Here is a 26,925-nt window from a genome sequence, read left to right as displayed (position 1 = left end):
TACAGAAAAGTTTTTAATTAAGCAGTCACGGAAGCAGTTGTATGATTGAACAATTTATCAAAAGATTTTCCTGTCAGTTGTTAAGCTGCTTCTGCCGTGTTCTTTCTCTTGCGTCACTGGCAAGTTGCAGCAAGCCCATACAACCTGATGGCAGGTAGTTAAATATAAAGCCAGTGCTACTGCTGCTCAGATTGAAGAATTAAACTATTGAAATTATCAACCTGTCTCACCCAAGGGGCTTGTTTGCATGCAACCTCAAACAGCTGATTAAGTGAGGAATTCAGTGGGCTGAAGTTGGATCCCTGATGAGCTATTACTTTCTGTGACTTAACCCTGCAGCTGATCCTTTTCATAACATATAAGAGACTTTGCAGATGCTGGAAATTCAGATCAACACAAAAAAATGCTGGAGGAACTCGTCAGGTCAGGCAGCATCTATAGAAACAAATTAACAATCAATGTTTCTGGCCAAAACCCTTCGTCAGGACTGGAAAGGAAGGGGGAAGATGCCAGAATAAGGAGGTGGGGAAGTGAATAAGGACGAGCCAGAAGGATGAAGGCTCTTAGCCTGGAACAACAACTGTTTATTCCCCTCCGTAGATGCTGCCTGACTTGCTCTGTATGTATGTGTGCAATGCTGATCACCTGTGATCATTTGGCTTGCAATTCTCCTCAGTGTGACCATCCACTGGAAACAAAAGGAAGCATATATACTAAATTCCCAGTGTTCTGAACATAAGACGGGGATATTAAACAGGTAAGGCATGGACACTTTTACTGCAAGAGAGAGAGGGAGACTCAATAATATTAAAAAAACCACAATTCTGGCACCAAAAAGATACAGTATGTTAAACCAGCTTTGCAGGAACTGTAACTTTCTGTTGCTTAGGAGAAGTCTTGCACAACATGAGTAATTTCCACAAGTATCCTTTATCCTTGCTATTGTGATGGAAAAGCAATTGCTCATATAATGGAGCTGGGTGTGGGAGCATTGGAAATAAGAGAGGTGGGTGGTCTTCCATGTCCACTGCTAAGGCACTGATGATTGGGATATTTGCTCTGTGCACGTGGATCTGCAGCTAATTTTAGGAATGAGGTTCCCCACTCACTATAGATCTGATTATATTTAGTTGGTTGTGTTTTAGATTAACATAATAGGCAAAAACTTGTTCAGCTGTGCAGAAGCAACCTCTCAGAAACCGTGTCTACATTTAGTGGCCCTGTTGTGAAGAAACAGTAACCTTTTTAATAGGATAGAGTCTACCCAAGGCACTGAATTCATTTCATACTGAAATATGCTTGGTCTGCACACACACCAAGGTTTCTGAAATATTTATTCATTAAAAGTGCTACACAGTACAACAATTATTATGCCTTGCTAATTTGAGGTGTTGGCGGTGAGTCACTTCACAAACCACTGCAATCTGTGGGACCAAGCTGTTCCCACCGCGCTGTAGACAAGAAGTTCCTGGAATTTGATGATTAAGGAATAGCAATATTTTAAACCAATGGAGCATGAAAGTAGTGATGACTCCAAACATTTGTCATATAGCCTTGGGAGAGGCTGTTGATAAAGCTTCACTGCTGGTAATGGATGATACTTTTCCTAACTATATGCACCAGCACTGGATGAAGTTTATGAGTTGAATCAGACCTGATAATTTATATCCTTTGAGTTAATCTCTTTCTTGCACTTGTCCTTTATCATTGTGTGGCTGTCCGTAGCTTGTGGGTGTTGCAGCTACCGTGGTGAAGCAGAAATCCATTCAGGTGAGAGGACTCGGTGGATTCTGAGGCCTTGCTCCTAGATCAATTCATGTTTAGTACCATATGCACAGTTATGGTAAGTTGCAGGTTTGGTGAGGTGGCAGCAACATCATAGGCAAAACTGTAGATTCAGACAACAGTACACAGGATATTTTATACATAGTGCATAAATTATACAATCCAATAAAAAAAACTTTAAAACAATTTGTTTTTGTGCAAAAGAAATACAATCTGAGACTAGTTCAAGAGGTGGTCTGTGGTGTTCCATTGCAGAGGTAGGATTAGGGTTACCAGGGTGGATCAAGAACTTGCTGGTTGTAGGGAAATAACTGTTCCTGAATTCAGTGCTATGGGACTTTAGGCTTATATACTACCTGATGGCCTTTTCAGCTATTTCTAAATATTTCATTATCAAGACAATCAAAATGCATATACATGATAAACACAAGAAATTCTGCAGATGCTGGAAATCCAAAGCAATACATACAAAATGCTGGAGGAACTCAGATGGTCAGGCAGCATCCATGGAAATGAGCAATCAATGTTTCGGGCTGAGACCACTCTTCAGGACTCAAAATAATTTTCAAAATATGTAACTATTGAAACATAACACTTTTAACTTGCATACCTAAATAAATATGTTAAAATGAAAATACTGGAAAACACTTACTTCTTCCATCCTAGCCAATAATCCAAATCAAATGAATAGAGCCGCACTGTATAAACTAACTATGGCTACCAATACTGGCTGCTGAGCTCAGTTTGATAAGGAACTGCCCTGAACTCTACTGGAAGCAAGGATGGTTCCTTGTTACACTGAGCTCAGGGTTCAGACGCAGAGCAGCAGGTCGCTTGGGCTTGGTTCTGCTTCCATTCAGACTGCAGGCTGGCCATCATCTGATGCATAGTTTCTAGCTACTTAACTCTAGATTCTCCATTGTTTATGTGGGAACTGCAATATCACTATTTGATATATACGTATTGGAAAGTGTTCTATCACTCTAGTGACTCTGTCTTGTGGAAGAGCTTTTGGGTATGAATTTTATTTGCCATCTTTCAGTGACCTGAAGAATATTGCCCTGGCATTGCTCTGTGCAGGCACAGATTGCCTCATTATCTTGAGACATTGCAAATGGAAATGTAAACTGCTCACTCATCTGCTCTGCTCCTTACCTTTGACCCAATGATTGAGGAATAAGGTATTCATGAAGCAGCTGAGGATATTTGGGCCTGGGGCACTGCCCCAAGGAATTCCTGCAGTGAATGTCTTTTAGCTGAGATAATTGACCACCAAGTACAGAATGTAGATGCCGCTAATAGGTTTGCATTCAGCTATTTTTTTTTATGATGTGTGCAGTGAATTAAATTAGATTCAGAGAGTTGTACAGCATGGAAACAGGTCCTTTAGTCCACTGCATCATCCCTTTCTATACCAATCCCTCTTGGCTGCGTTAGCTCCACACCCCTTGAAGCCCTGCTCATACAAGTACTTGTCAAGTGCCTCTTAAATGCTGTTAGTTCCTGCCTCCACCTTTGGCAGATTATTCCGGATATCACCAACTCATTGTGTGAAATATCTACCACTGAAATTTTAAGTGTACGTGTGCCAGTTTTAGATAAACCTATCTGGGCAAAATACAGTTTAGGCTTCACTTCTGTGGAGTTTGGTGTGTTGTGTGCACTTGTGGTCACCATTCTATAAGAAGGATGTGGAAGCAGACTTCGGCTACCTACAGCATCCTTTCAGTGCCTCTCATAAATTCATATAGTTGTCATTCAACTTTCAGCCTCCTTCATCCCAAGGAAAACTGTCTCAGCCTATCCATTCTCTCCTGATAAGGCAAGCCCTCCAGTCTAAGTAACATCCTTCTAAATCACCCTCTCTGGCTTAATTATATCCTTTGTATAGTGGGTGAACACAACTGCACACGATACACCAACTTGCACAGAACTCCACACAAGTATACCCTAACCAATGCTTTGTCCAACTGTAATATAATGTGCCCACTCCTATAGTCAAAATTGGCCAAAGATTCAAGATTGTTTAATGTCATTTCCAGTCCACAAGTGTAAAGGATAATGAAATAATAGTTACTCTGAATCCAATACAGCAAAAAAACACAATAAGATAAAGAACACAATAATACAGACAGACATACTTTATTGATCCCGAGGGAAATTGGGTTTCTTTACAGCCGCACCAACCAGGAATAGTAAAGAAATATAGCAATATAAAACCATAAATAATTAAATAATAATAAGTTAATCATGCCAAGTGGATAAAATAATATAAAAAATGACAATAAATATAAATACATAAGATAGCTTATAAACAGATTGATTGTAAATTGATAAAGTTACTCTAGGCATAGCAGTCTTTTTACATAGGTGACTGAAAGGAACAGATTGTGGTGGTGGGGTGGCTTAGTGGGTGGAGATGTTGAGTTGCCTCACACAAAATGTTGGAGGAACTCAGCAGGCCAGGCAGCATCTATGGAAAAAAGTACGGTTAATGTTTCAGGCGGAAACCCTTCAGCGGGAACTGCCTGTTGAAGGGTCTAGGCCCGAAACGTCAACGGTACTCTTTTCCATAGATGCTGCCTGGCCTGCTAAATTCCTCCAGCATTTTGTGTGTGTTGCTTGGATTTCCAGCATCAGCAGAATTTCTCTTGTTTTTGTTGAACTGCCTTACTGCTTGAGGAAATTGACTGTTTTTCAGTCTGGTGTCCCTGGTGTGGATGCTATGTAGCCTCCTCCCTGATCGGAGTGGGACGAACTGTCTATAAGCAGGATGGGTGGGATCCTTTACAATGTTAATGGCAGCACCTCTCTGTTTGTCCTAGCCAGTGATGCTTAGGGCAGTTTTGACTACCCATTGTAGGAACCTTCCTCTCTGGAGCAGTGCAGTTTCTGTACCAAGCATTGACGCAGCATGTTAGGACGCTCTCTCCTGGCCATCAGACCTGAATAACCTGAGTACAGATGTGCATGTCCAGCTCTCTTCAAGTTCCTCAGAACGTAGAGGTGTCAGCGAGCTTTCTTGATTGTGTAGAATGTGTTCTGCAACCATGATAAGTTGTGTGAGATGTGCATTCCCAGGAGTTTGACGCTGATCACAGTTTCCACTGCCAATGTAAGAAGAGGTGAAAGTTTTCCTGATATTGATAGCCATCTCCTTTGTCTTGTTGACATTGAGGAAGAGGTTATTTGGCTGTTACTGGGCCTCCAGCTCTTCTACCTCCTCTCTGTAATCCATTTCGTCATCGTTGTTGATGAGCTTCACATACTGTCATGTCATTAATGAACTTGACAATGTAATTACATGCGTATTTAGCCATGCAGTTATGTATGAGCAGAGTGTGCAGCAGTAGGCTCTGAAGGTTCACATACATAATAGCAAGGTTCTCAACAAGAGGTCAAAGTAGGTCATCCAGTCAGTCTTTCTGGCTCAAGGGGCAACCACTTTCATTGTATCCTTGTCATTCAAGTGCTACTCTCTCTCTCTCTCTCTCTCTCTCTCTCTCTCTCTCTCTCTCTCTCTCTCTCTCTCTCTCTCTCTCTCTCTCTCTCTCTCTCTCTCTCTCTCATTTTTTTGCACATCACCACACTGAATTGGCCCATGACAGTCATTGAGCAGAGAGTGCTGCCTATCTGCAAATGAGGGACAATATAGAAAGGAGTATCTCCAGATGGCACCTCTGACATGTAGGGTGGACAGCTGGGCCTCTATGCCCCTTCTCAAAACATTTGTGTCATTAGGATTTAAGTGCACATATTTTTAACTAAATTAACTTTATTCATAATAACAAAAGATATTGACAAGAATAAACCTTGCAAAGCCTTTACATTCATAGGCAATGTTTTTAGTACTGTTCTATAACATTCTACACATTAATAGGACTGCTGTCACTCATGTGGCCTCCTGAGGTGTTATACCTCTGCAACATTTGAGGAGCTTCCTCCTTCATCCCAGACCCTCCTTCTCCAGTAGCAGAAGAATTCTACACTGCTGTCCTTCTCCACCGGGCCCTCGTGGTGGCTGCCCCAAGCTTCAGTGTGCCCCTCAGCATGTGCTCCTGCAGCCTGGAATGTAGCCTCTCGATGTGTTGGCAGACAAACAAGTTTCGGGCAGACCATAGGACATCTTTCACCAAGATTGATGATCTACCAGCAGCCCCTGATGTTCACAGATGCTCTGATCTACATTCACTGTTACCTCAATGAGGATGTTAGAAAGCTTGGGGATTTATGCTTTGATGATACCTCTTTAATTCACACTGAATTTACAGTTATATATGCAAAAGTAAATGTTCAATTAGGTGCACATCATGTGAATTAATAATGATCATAGTCGCAACCTTTTGATCTAATTCTTCTTGGTAGCTAAATGGCAGTGCTGTGCACGTTGATGACATCATTATATGTATGAAATATGATGGCTAACTTACATTAGTAGTTGGATGATTCATATTAGGATGTGCCAAATGCAAGTTCCTAATGGATAGGATTGCAACAGGAAGTGGAAGCAAATAACTTTGAAAAAATTCACATTTTTTTAATGCTCAATTTACACATAAAAACTGGTGCAAATGGATTTATTTTCCTGATGTAACTTCTACATTTGGCAATCCCCTTGACGAATAGTCCATAGATTTGAAAACACTGATACAGTGAGGCAGGTTAGGCTTTCAGTTGGATACCAAACTAAATGATTGCTTTTTGTTGTATGGAGTAGTAGATTATTTCATTTCACTGGTGACTTTTACCTGAATTTAGTGCTATGCAAAAGTCTTTCCATATATGCCTGAGACTTTTGCACAGTCCTATAGTAATTTTATGCATTGCACTGTACTGCTGCAGCGAAAGAAAACAAATTTCTTGACATATGTGAGTGATGATAAACTTGATTCTGATATGGGTCTCTATTATAAACTGAATCATGTTTGGGAAAAGGGGAAGGGAGAGGGAAGCACCAGAAATGATCAATAAACTAATTAATTGGAATCAAATGACCTTGCCTGGCTGGGTGTATCTGCACTTGCAGCATCCTCCACCCCTGACACCTGTCCCACACTTCTCCCATGGCGTTCCACCCTTGCTATTCCCAACATTCTTTGCTCCCACCAGATTTACAAACTTATTCATGCTCCATGTATTGACGAATACAGTATTGTGCAAAAGCCTTAGGCACTCTTTTACAATAGGTGAGCCTAAGACTTTTGCTCAGTACTGTATAAATAAAAATAGTTTTAAAATCAGTTAATATGATTTGAATCAAATTCTTTAAGGCCTTATTTTGAACTACAGTTATTTCACTTACACAGTAGATGTAATTTTTACTCTTGGCTGCTGAATTCATATCATCCTATAAAAATCACCGCAGTGAATGAAACTTTGTCAGTTACTATTATATGTATGACAATAAGAAAAAGATTATTGTAGAATTTCTTTATATTACAACTAATTATCAGTGAAATGGGAGAAGCCAAATGATACTAATACAATGTGAATGTACTGTTTGATATGGAATATTGTTTAACTAAGGTAACATTCAGCTTTTTTTTTAACAGAAAAGTAAGTACAGATGATGAAGCCCCTTCAGGCCTGTCTTCTTCAAATAAATCCTCTGTTATTCTCCAGGTGCCCTGGATAACTTTAAGATGTTTACCCTTGAAAGCATAGTTCAGTTATTTATCCCTTCATATATATGGAAGAAAATGCCCTAATATCAGTGCTGTTTACATTTCGATTCTCTTTCTTTCATGAAACATTGCCACGAAATCAAATAATTAAAGTATACAGAACTAGGCCCTTCACCCCTACTCCTCCATGCTGACCATGGTGTCCACCAAACTAATCCCATTTACCTGTATTTGACAAATCTATACACCATAAATACATCATCACTGTCTGTATGAAAATGTTGCTTCTCAGGACCTTTTAAAATCTTTCGCCTCTCACCTTGAATTTATATCCTTTAGTTTTTAGTTCCCCTCTCCTGAGGAAAGGGCTATGTGTGCCCACCTGGACAATAGCCCTCATGATTTTATACACTTCTTAAGGTCACCCTCAACCTTCTACATTCCAGGGAATAAAATCCTAGCCTGCCCAATTTCTACAGCTCAGGCCATCGAGCCTTGGCCACATCCTTGTAAATTTTCTCTGCGCTCTGAGTTTAATGATGACTTTCCTGTAACAGCATGACCAAAACTGTACATAATACTCCAAGTGCAGTCTCACCAAGCCATTAATGACTACAACATAACATCCCAACTTCTATACTCAGTGCCCTGATTTATGAAAGTTAGCATTCCAAATGCCTTCTTCACAACCTTATCTACTAGTGACACCACTTTCAAGTTCAAGTTCAAGTTTAATTGACATTCAACCATACATATCGTTCAACCATCCCTATGAATACAGCCAAATGAAACAGTGTTCCTTTGGGGCCAAGGTACAAAACACAATACCAACTGTCACACACAGTGCATGTTGAACATGTAATTATGACAACAGAGAAGCATAGTTAAATAATAATAATAATAAACCCAAGCCCCTGAGTGTCATGGCCTGGAGACTGATGGTGAATGGATGTTGTCCTGGAGCCATGTTTCTGCAAGAACAAGCCCACAGCAGTTCCTCATCTCGTGCAAATGCAGCTGGAGACAAATGTAATCCAGCATATCTTCCACCAAGCGAACATGGGAGGGCAGCATCGAAGGGAGGGGCAGCCCCCAAATCAGTACAGAATCCAGTTCTGGCGTCTCCTTCTCCAGCAGCTGTAGTCGGTGACCCCGATGCATGATGGTCTTGTCCGTGCAAAAGCTGAGGCAACGCAGTTCCCCCACCATTGGTCTTACCGATGAACCAGTGAATTGGACTTGCATTTACTACATTACCAATGTCCAACAGGGTCGTGCGATCACAACAAAAATATCCAAGGCATTGATGTGCACTGTGCACTGCCTCTGATGCCTTCTTCTCCGGGTGGTTGAGGTAGGCTGCAACATGGTGCGCAACAAGTTCAGCTTCACCACTATCTAGCAACTTGCTGCTGTGGTAGACCTGCAGTACCTGATGTTCTTTGTATCCAGCAGTGTCTTGAGATCGTGAATAAGACATAAAGGATGAACAATTATACCTTTGGACCTAGAGAGACTGCTGCATCTGAGCCCTCTACCATCTAATCAGAAGGATGTGTATACTTTCAGTGTGTTCTAAAGCATTTGTTTTCAATATTATGCATTATATTCACTATTTGTTTTCATGCTCTTCCTTTGGTTATTTCGCCCCACAGTTCAAGTCATCAAATATATACTTTTTTTCCATTAAAGAATCAATTTTTCATCAGGAATGAGACATTGTGCAGACAGAAGTTTAAACTAAAAACTTGGCAACTGCCATCATGCCACTCCCATTTTGATACAGGTTTGAACTTGGTAACTAATCTTCCTCTGGAAACAACATCCTGGAATAGACTTAATAGGTAAGCTCCATAGGACACAACAGTGTCTTTAATTAGATTAGAGGAGGCTGCTGAATATAAACTAGTTACACATTTTTGAAGTAGATTTGGGGGATTCGAATAAGCACATTAACTGGACTCAAAGGGAAAGCAAGAATTTTTAAAAACATGTTTTAATGAAGACTCTTGCAATGCAGGCTGCTGGAGAACAACTTTTTTTTAAGAAGATGATTTGCCTAATTCACAATTGGCAGGTTTTGCTGGAATATTTAACCGATAAAGTGCCAGAGGCATCGAATGCCTGACAATTGGATGCCATAGTGAACTTCAATAGAATGTTAAGCATCCAGCATTCCTTAAGCTTTAAGTAAAACACCAGTCAGTTTGGATTGGCAACAACATTTCTTCCACAATCTCCACAGGTGTACTACAAGGCTGTGTGCTAACCCCCTCCCCACATTGCTTTACAGTTATGTCTCTGTGGCTAAACACAGCTTCAATGCAATATATAAGTTTGCTGATGACATCACTGTCGTTGGTGCTGACGAATCAGCATGTAGGAGAGAGATTGAAAAGCCGGCTCAGAGTTGCCACAACAACAACCTCTCACTCAATGTCAGCAAGAGCACAGAGCTGATTATTGACTTCAGGAGGAGGAAAGTGGAGGTCCATGAGCCAGCTCTCACCAGGGGATCAAAGGGCGAGATTGTCAGCAAATTTAAATACCTCAGTGTTATCGTTTCAGAGGACCTGTCCTGGGCCCAGCACGTAACAGTAATCATGAAGAATGCACAGCAGTGCTTCTGCTTCCTTAGAAGTTTGCGAAGATTTGGCATGGCATTTAAAACTTTGACAAACTTCTATAGGTGAATGGTGGAAGGTATATTTCCTGATTGCATCACAGCCTGGTATGGAAACACCAATGCCTTTGAATGGAAAAGCCTACTAAAAGTAGTGGATATGGCCCAATCCATCACAGGTAACACCCTCCCCTCCACTGAGCACACACACATGGACAACAGTCACAGGAAAGCAGTGTCCATCAGCAGGGACCCCCACCACCCAGGACATGCTCTCTTCATGCTGTTGCCCACCACCAGGTTCAGGAATGGTTACCACCCCTCAGCTATCAGGCTCTTGAACCAATAGAATTGACTTTAGTCAATTTCACTTGCCCCATCACTGAACTGTTTCCACAACCTATGGACTCACTGTCAAGGACTCTTCACCTCATGTTCTTGATGCTTATTGCTTAGTTATTTTTTATTATTATTTATTTTCTCTCCTGTATTGCACAGGTGTCTTTTGCACTTGGTTCATTTGTGTAGTCTTTCATTGATTCTATTCTTACATTTACTCAGTATGCTTGCAAGAAAAGGAATCTCAGGGTTGTATAGGGTGATGTATATGTTCTTTGATAATAAATTTACTGTGAACTTTACTATTAGCTTGTTTGATGTAGGTGCACAACAGCTCTCCTTGCAAGATATAGTAACAAGAACTCTTATGTTTTTTCCCCTCCAATAATAGATATAATTGCAATAAAGCAACAGACATAAAATGCTGGAGAATCTCAGCAGATCGGGCAGCATCCATGGAAATGAATAAACATTTGAAGTTTCAGGCTGAGACCCTTTTTCAGCGCTAGAAAGAAAGGGGGCAGATGACAGAATTAAAAAGCGGGGAAGGGAATGGAGGATAGCTAGAAGGTGAAGGAATCTGGTAGGAGAGGACAGTGGAGCACAGGAGAAAGGGAAGGGGGAGCGGACCCAGTGGGAGGTGATAGGCAGGTGAGAAGAGGTAAGGGGCAGAGTAAGGAATAAAAGAAGAAGGAAGGGGGAAGGAATTTTTTTTACTGGAAGGAGAAATTGATGCTCATGCCATCAAGTTGGAGGCAACCCAGACAGAATATAAAATCGTTCACCTGATCATGGTACAAAAGGAGCCCATGGACCAACTTGGCGGAATGGGAATGGGAATTTGAATTAAAATGCTTGGCCAGCGGGAAGTTAAATCTTTTGGTGGATGGAGCAGAGCTGCTCAATGAAGCAGTCCCCCAATTTATGATGGGTCTCACCAATGTAGGGGAGGCCACATCAGGATCACTGGACATATCTTATAACCCAAGCAGATTCACAGGTGAAGTGTTGCCTCTCCTAGAAGAACTGTTTGAGCCTGAATGGAGGTGAGGGAGGAGGTGAATGGGCAGGTGTAGCACTTTGCCGGGAGGGAGATTAGTGGGGAGGGATGAAGGGGGAGAATTATCACTGCAGAAATTGGATCGGGAATGAGGCAAAGATATGTTTGATGGTAGGATCCCTTTGGAGATGTTGGAGATTGTAAAGAATAATTTGTTGGATACAGAGGTGGTAGGTAAGTACAAGAGGAGTTTGATCACTGATAAGGTGGTGGGAGGATGGGGCGAGCACTGATGTTCGGGAAATAGTGGAGATGCAGGTGAGGACAACATCAATGGTGGGGGGCAGGGAATCCCCATTCTGTGAAGGGGGGAGGGCATCTCTGATCGGTAAAGGAATAGTGCATGTTGGGAACAGATGCAGCAGAGATGAAGGAACTGAGTACAGGTAATAGGATTTTTACAGGAGACACAATGGGTGAAGTATAATTAAGATAACTGTGGGAATCGGTAGGTTTATAAAAGATGTCATTCGACAGTTTGTCTCCAGAGTTGGAGACAAAGAGATTGAGAAAGGGGAGGGAGGTGTCAGAAACAGACCAAGTGAATTTAAGGGCAGAGTGGAAGAAGCAAATTTAATGAAATTGGCAAGCTCACCATGTGTGAATAAAGAGGCACCAACGTAGTTGTCAATGCAGCAGAAGAAAGTTGGAGAGCGTTACCAGGAATGGTTTGGAACATGGACTGTTCTATGTAGCCAACACAAAGGCTAGACATATATATAACCTATCAGCCACTTACAATGCAATCCTAAAATCTCTATCCCAACCTCTCCACTACTACTCATACCTCCATTTACGCAAAGATAAGACCAATGACCCTCAGAATACCTCTATGACTCTCAATGACCCTCGTGATTGCTGTACCTTTTAACAACTTACAGAGTTTAGAAGCTGGAAAACTACCCACCATGGATCAGAACTGAAGCAGCCTCTCAGATGAGTGGCGAAACCTCTTCTAGACAGCACACCAAGTTCAGTTGCCTCGATTTACTACTGCTTGATATGCTGCTTTTATTTGCTTGCAGGGAATTAAGTTCAAGCATATTATCAGATTCTTTGTGCATGTTAAAGCATCATCAAGCACAGATTATTTATAATAATTATGTTTTCTAAAATTGGTACTCCCTTAGAAATTTTGCTCAAACAAAATATATCCATGCTGTATTTCCAGAAATCGATTATGACATTTATTAACTCGCATTTCATAATGTTTTAGTGAGATGTTCACTAATACAAGATCAACTCTAACTCAAGAAAGCCATTTGATATGGAATTGACAGATATGTACTGAGTGCTGGTTCCCAATCCTTACTCTATTTCATTTGAACTTGGTCATCACGAGCAACCTGTCCTCCGATGCACAGATATTATGCTTATGATATGATCACTTTATCATGTTGCTTTAAGGAGTATTTCAGATGCATGGTGCATATTTATGATGTGTGTTCAGAGAAAGATATGCAAGAAAAATAATTTAATTAGTAGCTGGATGGCTTTCCATTCCCAGAATGATGTCCAATTCTTTTATTTCTGTGGTTGGCTGGACTCCTTGTCTCAGAACAAAGTTCAAAGTAAATTTATTATCAAAGTACATATAGAATGCTGTGATTCATTTTCTTGTGGGGATATTCAATACATCCATAATAGAATAGTAACTATAATAGTATCAATGAAAGATTGCACCAACTTGGGTGTTCAACCAGTGTGCAAAAGTCAACAAACTGTGCACATCGAAAGAAGAAAGAAATAGTAATAATAAAGCAATAAATATCAAGAACATGAGATGAAGAGTCCTTGAAAGTGAGTCCATAGGTTGTGAAACATTTTAATAATGGGACAAGTGAAGTTGAGTGAAGTTATCCCCTTTTGTTCAGGAGCCTGATGCTTGAGGGGTAGTAATTATTCCTGAGCCTGGTGATGTGAGTCTTGAGGCACCTGTACTTCCTTCCTGAAGGTAGCAGCAAGAAGAAAGCATGTCCTGTGTGGTGGGGATCGCTCATGATCGATGCTACTTTCCTGCAACGATGTTTCATGTAGATGTGCTCAGTGGTGGTGAGGGCTTTACCCATGATGGACTAGGCTGTATTCACTGCCTTTTGTAGGGTTTTCCTTTCAAAGGCATTGGTATTTCCATACCAGGCTGTGATGCAGCCTGCCAATATACTCTGCAGCACACATTTATAGAATTTATAAAAGTTTTAGATGCCATGTCAAATCATTGCAAATTTGTGAGGAAGTGGAGGCAGTGGTGTTCTTTCTTCATAATTGCACTTCATAAGTGCTGGGCCCAGGACAGATCCTCTGGAATAATCACAGTGAGGAACTTGCTGACCCTTCTCCACCTCTGATCCTCCAATGACATCTGGCTCATGGACCTTTTGTTTCCTCATCTTGAAGTCAATAATCAGCTCCTTGGTCTTGCTGACATTCAGTAAGAGATTATTGTTGTGGCACCACTCAGCCAGGCTTTCACTCTCCCTACTAAATGCTGATTCAGTGACTTACAGGGAGAAAAAGCCAAGAAAAGGATGGGACTATAGTTCTTCAGATTTCACAGTATAAGTAACATTGTGAAGGTGCTCCATTTAGACCCTGCATTGCTTGCTGTATTTGATGAGCAACAAAATTGATTTCATGGCATTCGCACTGGATTAAATTATGCAGAAGAGCAACTTCACCTCTGGCTGAAGGGTCAGCTCATTTGAAGAAGGGCGTGACCTAATTATTGGAGTATGTCAATGTAAGCACTAAATCCTTGATAATTATGGACATGTTAGGGGGTATTCTGGAGCTATGTGAATATAGCAGATAGGAATTCAAACAAAATCCAATTGCTGGTTCTTAATGTAAATTGGAAATTGCAAGTAATAAATTGAACTTAAAAGCAGCTCTTTACAAGTAAACAATGCTGTCTGTGGAACACAGGCAGGCTGCTCAAGAGATGCAATGGGGTTACATTAATTGAACCTGCATCAAACCAGGCAAAATGGCTAAGTTATTTGCACCATTGTGAACAAGTTCAAGGACTGATATTATTACTTAGCATATCAAATACCTGATATATCAATACTTGGGAGATTTGTGTACTTGGAGAGTCAGCCAAATCAACATTAGTTTTGGGTGTCTGGGATCCCTGTCCCCAGAATCTTTTACACTATTTGTGTAAATTACATTGTCCCAGCAAAAAGTATTTGAACATTCAAGGTTTCTCCCTCAGTAGGTATGCAATTCAAAGGATGTATTGTCAACCCGCAACATATTGAAGTAAATGATGCCATTGTAACTGTTGAAACTGTATTTAATCACCTACTGTAACCTTTGATCTTAACGGTATGAAGTTGTGCTGTACTTTGAGTTTAGAGGAGTCTACAAAGAGGGCCTCCTGAATAATGCCCGCTTGTTGTGATGAATAAGGACTTATGCATCACCAGCTCATTGCCTTCTCTGGTGACTTTGATCACAGTCATAACATGTATAAGGCGGATAGACTCCCCATAGTACACAGATTTCACTAAGTACTCACTTTTGTACCCAAGAAATATACATAGGCCCTCTAAAGTGCTAAAAAACATTAAAACTCAGTAAAAAAATTATATGCCTAAAAGTGATATTGGTGAAACAGCTATAGTCATTGAACTTGCAAACAATGGTCAGATTTGAAATTATAAAGGGCGGCTGTGCCAACAAAGAGTACTCTTTATACAACAGCACAGAGCCGCGAGCCACTTGACACGAGTTATCATGGTCATATTGAAAGGTGCAACAGGCCTCGGGGACCAGGTGGTCTACATCTGCACCTTGCGTTTCTATTGGCCCGGAAACAGTAGGTAATATTTGTATGCTCATTGTGTACATGTGTGTCAGTATGTTAGAAAAAAATTCAGTACGGGTTTTGGGTTGGCCACATGAGTTTGCAGACCTCATGCAAATCAGCAGATGATAAAGACAATATGCAATTATCAACAATTATTTTTAAATGCAGAATGCAAACTAGATGCAAATAATTCTGACAATGTTCTTGGGTATTAAAGTATGATTGGATATGACATTTACAAACATTCTGAAGATTAGTGAATATAATAAAGGTACAGTATTGTACACATTATAACTTGTAGGTTCAAGTAATGGTCCTCAAAGCAAAGGTCGCAAACCCCACTGTGCAGTTAAATAGGTGTCCATGATACATTGCTCAGACATTTGCAGTAATAAAATTGTTGTGAAGTAATAAAAAATGAAACTGGAGTAATGAATATATTTGTATTTTCTCCATGCCAAAGTGCTGTTTTAGCTTAGATCTCATGTTTTTTTTGGAGTTCTAATTAAAAACAACTTTGATAAAATAATGTAAAAAGTAGTTTCCCATTTGGATTGGGAGTATTACTGGCCTGTAGCATGAGTAGATACTTTATCTTTAGAAATCTAGAGGCCTGACTATTTATATTCTGTTTCTAAGTGAATATGGAAGAAAATCTAGTTAAAAGATTAAAAGAAATAGTCTATGTGTTGTTAGTTTAAAAACACCTAAAGATCATTAGTCAAGTCAGGAAGCATGTTAGAAAAATGAATGTTATAAGTTGTACTATTTGATGAAAGAACACTTGTACCTTATGTAGGTGGCTGGTGGGAGAATTAGGGGAAGGGAATTGTTTATGGATATATAGGTTTCATGGAAATAAATGGACGGATGAGAATGGGGGGAATATTCTCAGAGAACCTGTTAGGCTCAGTGGGCCAAATTGCCACATTCTGTACTAGAAGGAAATATGTTTAATCTGCTGCATTTACCAGTAAAATAAATTTCTGCATGTTAATGTAAATTGTTTTAAGAAGTAACATACATGGTGAGGCAAGGCCTTAAAAACCCACATATTTAATATATTGAGGCATAATTATTTCAAATTACAAAAACAAGATTAAGTTTTCAATTTGAGTTGCATTTTATCTGAAAAATGAACACGTGAATAGTTTTTATAGATATGTCCTTGGATGTCTTACTGGCTGAGCGCTTTTGTGTTAAAATATATTTGGCAAACTGAAAAACATCTTGGTAAAAATATAACTTTGTCAGCAATCACTAAATATGCTACAGATAGTGGATCCCTGATTAAAATAAAATGTTAACATTGGAAATTGAAGCTATATATTTCCAATTCATTTTTTTAGCATAGTAAATCTAACAAAGGGGTATGGGTAATAGATTGCTTATTTACAAAATCAGATGAAAATAATATCCAATAACCTTTGGTTTCACGTTAAAACAGAATGCAGGATAGTGGAATACAGTAACAGGCCATTCTGCTCATGATGTCATACTGACCATGAAGCTAAGTGAAACTGTTCCCATCTCTCTGCATATCCTTCAATTCCCTGAATGTTCATATGCCTGTTGAAACACTTTTTATATGTCGATATCATATCTGCATTCACCACCTCTCCTACCAGCGCATTCCTGATACCTACTGAGCTCTGTGTATAAAAATATTCGCCTTTGTTTTTCTGTCAATTGTCTGCAAAGCAGCAGTACAATATATTATTTTGTTATTTTTTTTTGTCAGTGTAAATTATTTGCTGAAGCCAGTGGCTGGAATAATTGATGGTCCAGCGATTATATTGGTGATGATGCCAACTAAATTTCGCATAACTTAGTTGGTATTCTTTCACATTGATGAATAGCTAATTTGGTTCACAGTTCTATGCTGGTGCTGCAACTGAATAAAACTGAGCCACACAGAAGCTGTAACTGGGAAATATCAACAACTTTATTCACACAATGAACCTCCAGGAGCATCCGGGGGAATCTCAAAACAATATTGTTTATTGTTTATTAAACAATAAATGAGTAACTAGTTTAATTGTAATAATCACCAAGTTAGTCACCAAATTCTTTAAATTAATATTTGAAATGTAGTCGGGTAAATTTATAGAATTACATATTTACAACACACTCCCAACTAGCAGAACCCCTTTGGCTGGTGAATACTGGTGTCTATTCCAGTTGCCTTTAGACACCCAAAACCTTTTGTTACAGTGTTATGACATGGCTACATGAATATTCAACTACAATAATTGAAAGGTTAAGTGGCAAAACAGTTGCCACTGTTTTGCTGTGCCTTAAAAGTCAGGGATGCACCTTTAATAATGCACTAATAGCAGTAACATTTTTTCTATTGTGTTTCCCTATGTAGCTTTAATGGGTCAAAGAATGTCCCATATCCAAATTATCAGTTGGAAGTTAAATTGTGCACAGCATTTCTTTTCCTGAAGACTGGCTCTCATTTCAGTTAATCCATATAGTTTATCCATAATGTCATAACTCCAAAATGATCTCTAACATAATTTAATTTGCAGTTCTGTGTTGGTGTTGTGCTTGTAAGTGGATGTTTCAGTATGTAATGAAAGCATGTAGGCTGTTTTAGGATAAATCAGAGTAAAATGGGAAATATCAAAAACATGTACTCAAAACAAATGATCAACAGATACTGAGCAAAGTGTGGGAAGTGTTTAAAGCACTAGACTTTGAACAACAAGTTCTGGACATTTATTACCATCACCCAACAACCATCAGGCCCCTGAACTAGTGTAATTTCAATCTGAAATGATTCTACAACCTGCAGGGCAACACACACAAAATGCTGTGAAGAGAGGGAGAATCCGATAGGAGAGGGTAGAAGACAAGTTTCTTTCTCCTCCAGTCCTTTTATCTCTTTCACCATTCAAATTCCAGCTCTTTACTTCACCCCCTCTCCCTCTCCCAATTTCACCTATCACCTACCAGCTTGTAGTTCTTCCTCCCCTCCCCCCAGCTTCTTACTCTGACCTCTCATCTTTTCTTCCAGTCCTGGCGAAGAGCCTCGGCTCAAAACACCGACTGTTTATTCCTTTCCACAGATGCTGCCTGGTCTGCTGAGTTCTTCCAGCATTTTGTGTGTGCTGCTTGGATTTCCAACATTTGCAGATTTTCCCATGTTTGTGGTTCTATGACCTACAGAGTCACCTTCAAGGATTCCTTACAACTCTTCTAGGTATTTTTTTTTATTTCCACAGTTTGTCTTTTGTACATTGGTTGTTGCCAATCTTTGTTTATTTTTTGGGGAACTTCTATTGCATTTGTTTTTCTCTGTAAATACCTATAAAAATGAGTCCAAAGTAGTATATGGTAACATATCTTTTGGTACTATTTGTAACATATAACTTTGATAATAAATTTATTTTGAACTTTGTCAAAACACTCTGTTCAATAAATATGTTAGTACAAATGTGCAGATTGCTGCTAACAAACTATGATACCAAATTGTGTTTTATGTTAATGTACAATCCTTGTTCTGGCATTCAAGCAATTAATATGCATCACACTTTAAACTTACAGAGCAAATAATAATTGTGAAATGTGGATTTACAAAATGAACAATTGATTTTAAATGTGGATGCACAAGTAATAATGAAATCTATTTTACTGTTAATTTGGCTCTTAATCTATTGAAACAAAAGTGTCATAAGATAAAAATAACAACTAAATTTTCAAGAGCTTAGCATTGACCAGACAAAAGAAAGAAATAAAGTTCTTGATCTGGACTTGATATGGAGAGGAATAATGAGTCCACTTTCTTATTTCACAATCCTATATTACTGGATATTGATAATGTTGATTGCAGTCCACACAAGTCTAAATATTGCTTTCGTTTAGCCAACCTTTTAACAAGATTACTTTAAGAGCATAAGATATAGGAGCAGAATTAGGCCATTTGGCCCATTGAGTCTGCTTCACCATTTTATCATGCCTGATCCATTTCCCTCTCAGTCCCAATATCCTGCCTTCTCCCTATATCCGGTTATGCCCTAACTAACCAAGAACCTATCAACCCCTGCCTTAAATATATCCAATGACTTGACTTTCACAGCCAACTGTGGCAATGAATTCCACAGAATTGTCTCTGGCTAAAGAAATTCCTCCTTATCTCAGTTCTAAAAGGATGCCCCTTTATTCTGAGCCTTTGTCCTCTGGTCTCAGACTCCTTCACCATGGTAAACATCCTCTCCACATCCACTCTTATTGAGGTCTTTCATCATTTGATAGGTTTCAATGAGATCACTCCTCATTCTTCTGAATTCGATTGAGCAGAGGCCCAGAGCCATCAAATGCTCCTCATGTGACAAGCCTTTCAATACCAGAATCATTTATGTAATCCTTCTTTGAACCCTCTCCAGTGTCAGCACATCCTTTCGGTGATAATGACCCAAAACTGCTTACAATATTTCAAATGCGACCTCATCATTGCCATATAAAGCCTCAACATTACATCCTTGCTTTTAGATAGATAGATAGATAGATAGATAGATAGATAGATACTTTATTCATCCCCATGGGGAAATTCAACTTTTTTCCAATGTCCCATACACTTGTAGCAAAACTAATTACATACAATACTTAACTCAGTAAAAAATATGATATGCATCTAAATCACTATCTCAAAAAGCATTAATAATAGCTTTTAAAAAGTTCTGGCGGTAGAATTGTAAAGCCTAATGGCATTGGGGAGTATTGACCTCTTCATCCTGTCTGAGGAGCATTGCATCGATAGTAACCTGTTGCTGAAACTGCTTCTCTGTCTCTGGATGGTGCTATGTAGAGGATGTTCAGAGTTTTCCATAATTGACCGTAGCCTACTCAGCGCCCTTCGCTCAGCTACCGATGTTAAACTCTCCAGTACTTTGCCCACGACAGAGCCCGCCTTCCTTACCAGCTTATTAAGACGTGAGGCGTCCCTCTTCTTAATGCTTCCTCCCCAACACGCCACCACAAAGAAGAGGGCGCTCTCCACAACTGACCTATAGAACATCTTCAGCATCTCACTACAGACATTGAATGACGCCAACCTTCTAAGGAAGTACAGTCGACTCTGTGCCTTCCTGCACAAGGCATCTGTGTTGGCTGTCCAGTCTAGCTTCTCGTCTAACTGTACTCCCAGATACTTGTAGGTCTTAACCTGCTCCACACATTCTCCATTAATGATCACTGGCTCCATATGAGGCCTAGATCTCCTAAAGTCCACCACCATCTCCTTGGTCTTGGTGATATTGAGACGCAGGTAGTTTGAGTTGCACCATATCACAAAGTCCTGTATCAGTTTCCTATACTCCTCCTCCTGTCCATTCCTGACACACCCCACTATGGCCATGTCATCAGCGAACTTCTGCACATGGCAGGACTCCGAGTTATATTGGAAGTCTGATGTGTACAGGGTGAACAGGACCGGAGAGAGTACGGTTCCCTGCGGCGCTCCTGTGCTGCTGACCACCGTGTCAGACCTACAGTCTCCCAACCGCACATACTGAGGTCTATCTGTCTGTAAGATATTCTAATCTTCTTGAAATGAATGCTAACATTGCATTTGCCTTCATCACCATTGACTCAACCTGCAAATTAACCTTTAGGGAATCCTGCACAAGGACTCCCAAGTCCCTTTGCACCTCAGATTTTTGAATTTTCTCTCCATTTAGAAAATAGTCCATGCTTTTATTTCTTCTACCAAAGTGCATGACCATACATTTCTAAACACTATATTTCATCTGTCACTTCTTTGGCCATTCCCCAAATCTGTCTGAGTCCTTCTGCAACCTCTCTGCTTCTTCACAACTATCTGCTGCTCCACCTATTTTTGTATCATTGACAATCTTGGCCATAAAGACATCAATTCCATCAACCAAATCATTGCCATGCACCACTAGTCACTGGCAGCCAACCAAAAAACGCTTTCTTTATTCACGCTCTTTGCCTTCTGCCAACCAGCCAATGCTCTATCCGTACCTTTCCTGTAATACTATAGACTCTTAACTTGTTAAGGAGCTTCATGTGTGGCACCCTGTCAAAGGCCTTCTGAAAATCCAAGTACAGAGCATCCACTGATTCTCTTTAGTCTATCCTGCTTGTTATTTCTTCGAGGAATTCCAACAGATTTGTCAGGGAAGATATTCCCTTAAGAAAACCATGCTGACTACAGCCTATTTTATCATGTGCCTCCAAGTAACCCAAAACCACATCCTTAACACTCGACTCCAACATCTTCCCAACCACTGAGGTCATGCTGATTGGCTCCTAAAGAACTTTTCTTTCTGATAGCTTACAAATTTATTCATTTATAGATTTCATCTGCAACAATTGCATTTGTATTTTGGAAATTTCTTCTTATGAAATGGAGCCTTTTCATGGGTCCATACTCCTTGTTGGTTAAGGATGTAGGTTTATGAGCTGCTATTGCAGCAAAGCATCAGCCTTTGAAAGAAAGAAAATTTTATGGAAATAGATAGTGCAAAACACTGGGCCATTTTGTAATCAACAAAATTGCTCTTCAGGTAGTGTTGTATATGAGTTGATCCATGCAATCAAAAAGTGTTCTGCTGCACTCTTGACTTATTTTTTATAGGTGGGAGAAAACTTTTACAGAATCAACAATCATTCAATATTCAGTCCCAGATTTGTTCTCATTACTGCAGCATTTACGTAGCTGGATTGGTTCAAGTTCTAGTCAGCGATGGTGCCACGAATGTTGTTAGAAACAAAGTCAGAAAGAAAGTTGGGTGTACGATCAGTAGCCACTTTATAAGGTACCCCTGCTGATTAATGAAAATATCACATCAGCCAATCATGTGGTAGCAACTCAATGTATAAAAGTATGCAGACCATTGTTAGTAGAATACTCACACATTTCTTCAGATGTACTGTGGAGAGCATTCTGACTGTCTGCATCATCATCTGGTATGGGGGTGGGGGAGGGGCTACTGCACAGGCTCAAAATAAGCTGCAGAGAGTTGTAAACAGTCAGCTCCCTTGTGGACACCAGACTCCGTAGTATCCAGGAGATCTTCATGGAGCGATGCCTCAGAAAAGCAGCAACCATCATTAAGGACCCCCATCACCCAGTTCATGCCCTCTCCTCATTGTTGCCATCAGGAAGGAGGTAAAGAAGCCTGAAGACACACACTTAATGATTCATGAACAGCTTCTTCCCCTCTGCCATCTGTTTTCTGAATGGACACTGAGCCCATGAACACTGCCTCACTACTTTTTTAAAATTTTTATTTTTTGCACAGCTTATTTGATTTAACTACTACAAATATACTGTAATTCACAGCTTTTTGTTCTATTATTATTATGACATATGCCAATGATATTAAACCTGATTCTGATTCTGATATGTGCAAATACGTGTATGCACAGGTGCAATGAAAAACATATTTAGACCATAAGATCATAAGACTAAGGAGCAGAATTAGACCATTTGGCCCATTGAGTCTGCTCCACCATTCAATCATGGCTGATCCTTTTTTTCCCCTTCCTCAGCCCCCTCCCTGTAACCTTTGATGCTGTGGCCAGTCAAGAACCTATCAGCCTCTGCCTTAAATACACCCAATGACCTGGCCTCTATAGCTGTGTCTAGTAACAAATTCCATAAGTTCACCACCCTCTGGCTAAAGAAGCCTCTTTTTGTGAGGCTGTGTCCTCTTGTCCTAGACTCCCCCACCATAGGAAATGTCCACATCTACCATGTCTAGGCCTTTCAATATTTGAAAGGTTTCAAGGAGATCCCTCTTCATCCTTCTAAATTCTGGTGAGTACATACCCAAAACTATCGAGCATTCCTCGTATAATAACCCTTTCATTCACCTTTTCATTGTGAACCTTCTCTAAACCCTCTCCAACGCCAGCACATCTTTTCTTAGATAAGGGGCCCAAAACTGTTCACAATAGTCAAGGTGAGGCCTCACCAGTGCCTTATAAAGCATCAGCATCACATCCCTGCTCTTGTATTCTAGACCTCTTGAAATGAATGCTAACATTTCATTTGCCTTCCTCACCACCGACCCCACCTGCAAGATAACCTTTAGGGTGTTCTGCATAAAGATGTCCAAGTCCCTTTACATCTCACATTTTTAGATTTTCTCCCCATTTAGAAAATAGTCTGCATGGTTATTTCTTCTACCAAAGTGCATCATCCAACAATGTATTTCATTTGCCACTCTCTTGCCCATTCTCCTAATCTGTCTAAGTCCTTCTGCAGCTGATCTGTTTCCACAACACTACCCGTCCCTGCACCAATTTTTGTATCATCTGCAAACTTGGCAACAAAGCCATCTATTCCATCATCTAAATAATTGATATAGAGCTAAAAAGAAGTGGTCCCAACACCGACCCCTGTGGAACACCACTTGTCACTGGCAGCCAACCAGAAAAGGATCCTTTTATTGCCACTCATTGCCTCCGACCAATCAGCCAATGCTCTAACCATGTTAATAACTTTCCTGTAATACCATGGACTCTTAACTTGGTGAGTCGACTCATGTGTGGCACCTTGTCAAAGGCCTTCTGAAATACCAAATATAAAACATTCACTGCATCCCCTTTAGCTATCCTACCTGTAATCTCCTCAAAGAATGCCAACAGAGTTGTCAGGCAAGTTTTTCTCTTAAGGAAATCATACTGACTTTGTCCTATTTGTCCTGTGTCACCAAATACTCCATAACCTCATCCTTAACAACTACTAACTCCACCATCTTCCCAACCACCAAGGTCAGGCTAATTTCCTTTCTACTACCTTCCTCTTTTCTTAAAGAGTGGAGTGACATTTTGCAATTGCCCAGTCGTCTGGCACCACTTTTTGAAAGATCATCTCTAATGCCTCCACAGGCTACTTCTTTCAGAACCCTAGGGTGCAGCCTAGGTGACTTATGTACCCTTATGTCTTTCAGCTTTTTGAGCACCTTCTCCCTTGTAAAAGTAACTGCACTAACTTCTCTTCCCTCACATCCTTCAACATCTGGCACACTGCTTGTGTCTTCCACAGTGAAGACTGATGCAAAATACTCATCTCATTCATCTACCATCTCCCTGTCTCCCGTTATTATTTCAACTGCCTCATTTTCTAGCAGTCCTATATCCACTCTCATCTTTCTTTCATTTTACATACTTGAAAAATCTTTTATTATCCACTTTGATATTGTTTGCTAGCTTGCTTTCATATTTCATCTTTTCCCTCCTAATAACTTTTTTAGTTGCTCTCTGTAGGTTTTTAAAAGCTTCCCAGTTCTCTGTCTTCCCACTAATTTTTGCTTAGTTGCTTGCCCTCTCTTTTGCTTTTACATTAGCTTCCCTTGTCAGCCATGGTTGTACTATTTTGCCATTTGTAGCAGCATCACAGGCACATATAAGCAGCATTCACAAGAAATGCACAATTTATACACAAATTTCATTAGAACACAATTGGAATAGAAAAGTCAAAAATTATTTTAGTTGAAAGTGACCAAAGTGGTTATAGTGCTGTTAAACTGTAGTGATTAGAGATGTGCCATTTGGTTCAAGAATCAAATAGTTGAAGGAAATTAGCTGTGTGACATCAGACTGCTGTACTCCCTGCCTGATTGGTAACTAACTATGAGAGGATGCCATGTCCCAGATGATGGGGATCTTTGATGATAAATATTGTTTTCTTGCGGCATTGCCTCCTAAATATACACCCATTGATGGGGAGACTTGTGTCTGTGGTGTACTGGGCAAAGTCCACTGCTTTCTGCAGCCATGTATGTTTCTATGCCTTTGAATTGCTGCACCAGAACCTGATGCAAGCAGTGAGAATACTTCCAGCATTTGTAGAAGTTTCTTGGCGTGTCAGAGACATGCTGAGCCTACTTAACTTTCTGAGAAATTAGTCTCTGGCACACCTGTTTTTCTGGTTACATTCACTGTATGTGCCCTGGCAGGGCAGGTAATTCAATATGGAAATGGCCAGGAATTTAAAGGCATTGACTCACCAGTGGTGAAACCCGGGTTTTATCTGGCACTTGGTCACAACCTTTCCCATTCTGGTGGATTTGTAGTGTATAGTGGTGGATTTGGCAGTGCTGCTGCTCCCCAGTTTATGAACAACTGACTAATGTGTAGACAGCACATATTGGGAGACTGGTGGCATTGATGTACTTGCTGCTGCGGGAATACAGGAACCTTCTGCCGGTGGGAACTCGATTTTTTTGCTGCATTCCTAATTTGTGAACAGTTTAGGTTATGAACAATTTACATTCCGATTCCCATTCCTATTCAGACACGTCGGTCAGTGGCCTCCCCTTGTGCCATAATGAGGCCAACCTCAGGTTGGAGGAGCAACACTTTATATTCTATCTGGGTATTCTCCAATCTGATGACATGAATATCAATTTATCCTTCCAGTAAAAAAAGTCTCCCTCCCTCTCCTCTCTTCTTCTATGCACCACACTTCTCTTTTCTCCCTTACTTCTCCTCCCCTACCTAAAACTTTCCTCTAGGTCCCCTCCTCCTTCCCTTTATCCTATGGTCCATTCTCCTCTCCTATCAGATTCCTTCCTCTCCAGCCCTTTGCCTTTCCTATCCATCACCTATCATCTTCTAGCTAGCCTTCTTCCCTCCCCCTATTCATTTATTCTGGATTTTCCCTCTTCCTTTCCAGTCCTGAAGAAGGGTCTCAGCCTGAAAAGTTGACTGTTCATTCATTTCCATAGATGCTGCCTGACTTGTTGAGTTCCTCCAGAATCTTGTGTGTGCTGATTTGGACTTCCAGCATCTGCAGACTTTCTTGTGTTTAGGTTACGAACAGTTCGCAGGAATATATAACTATAGCTATATAAGAGCTTAATTAGACCCCACTTGGAGTACTGTGTTCAGTTCTGGTCACCTCACTATAAGATACTATAGAGAGAGTGCAGAGGAGATTTACACGGAGGTTGCCTGGATTGGAGAGCATGCCTAATGAGAATAGGTTGAGTGAACTCAGCCTTTTCTCCTTGGAGCGATGGAGGATGAGATGTGACCTGATGGAGATGTATAAGTTGATTAGAGTCATTGACTGTGTGGATAGCCAGAGGCTTTTTCCCAGGGCTGAAATGGCTAACATAAGGGGGCATAGTTTTAAGGTGCTTGGAAGTAGGTACAAGAGGGATGTCAGGGGTAAGTTTTTCACAGAGAGTGGTGGGTGCTTGGAATGGACTGCCTGCGCAATGGTAGGTGCAGATGCAATAGGGTATTTTAAGAGACTTTTAGATAGGGACATGGAGCTTAGAAAAATAGAGGGCTATGTGGTAGGGAGATTCTAGTCAGTTCTAGAGTAGGTCAGCACAACATTGTGGGCTGAAGGGCCTGTAATGTGCTGTAGGTTTCAGTGTTCCATGTTGTAACCTGGACCAGTAGGAATACATTGAATGCTGTTGTTCTCGTTTGTTGCAGGTGGCATTGCCTGGCACCAATGTCATGCATTGCCAGTGCTGAATATCATCCAAATCTTACTGCATTCATGCACGGGTGGCTTCAGTATCCAATAGGCTGAGAATAGGACTAAACACAAGCAAATGTCTCCACTTCTAATCATATAATGGAGAGAAGATCACTGTTGATAATCAGGCCTTCTAATGCATTTATGAATAGTGATATGACAAAGAAATTAATATTAAAGTACATCTGGAAGGTTGCCATTGGC

Source organism: Hemitrygon akajei, chromosome 9 (assembly GCF_048418815.1).
Source record: "Hemitrygon akajei chromosome 9, sHemAka1.3, whole genome shotgun sequence".
NCBI lineage: Eukaryota > Metazoa > Chordata > Chondrichthyes > Myliobatiformes > Dasyatidae > Hemitrygon > Hemitrygon akajei.
This window is presented reverse-complemented; position numbering follows the sequence as displayed.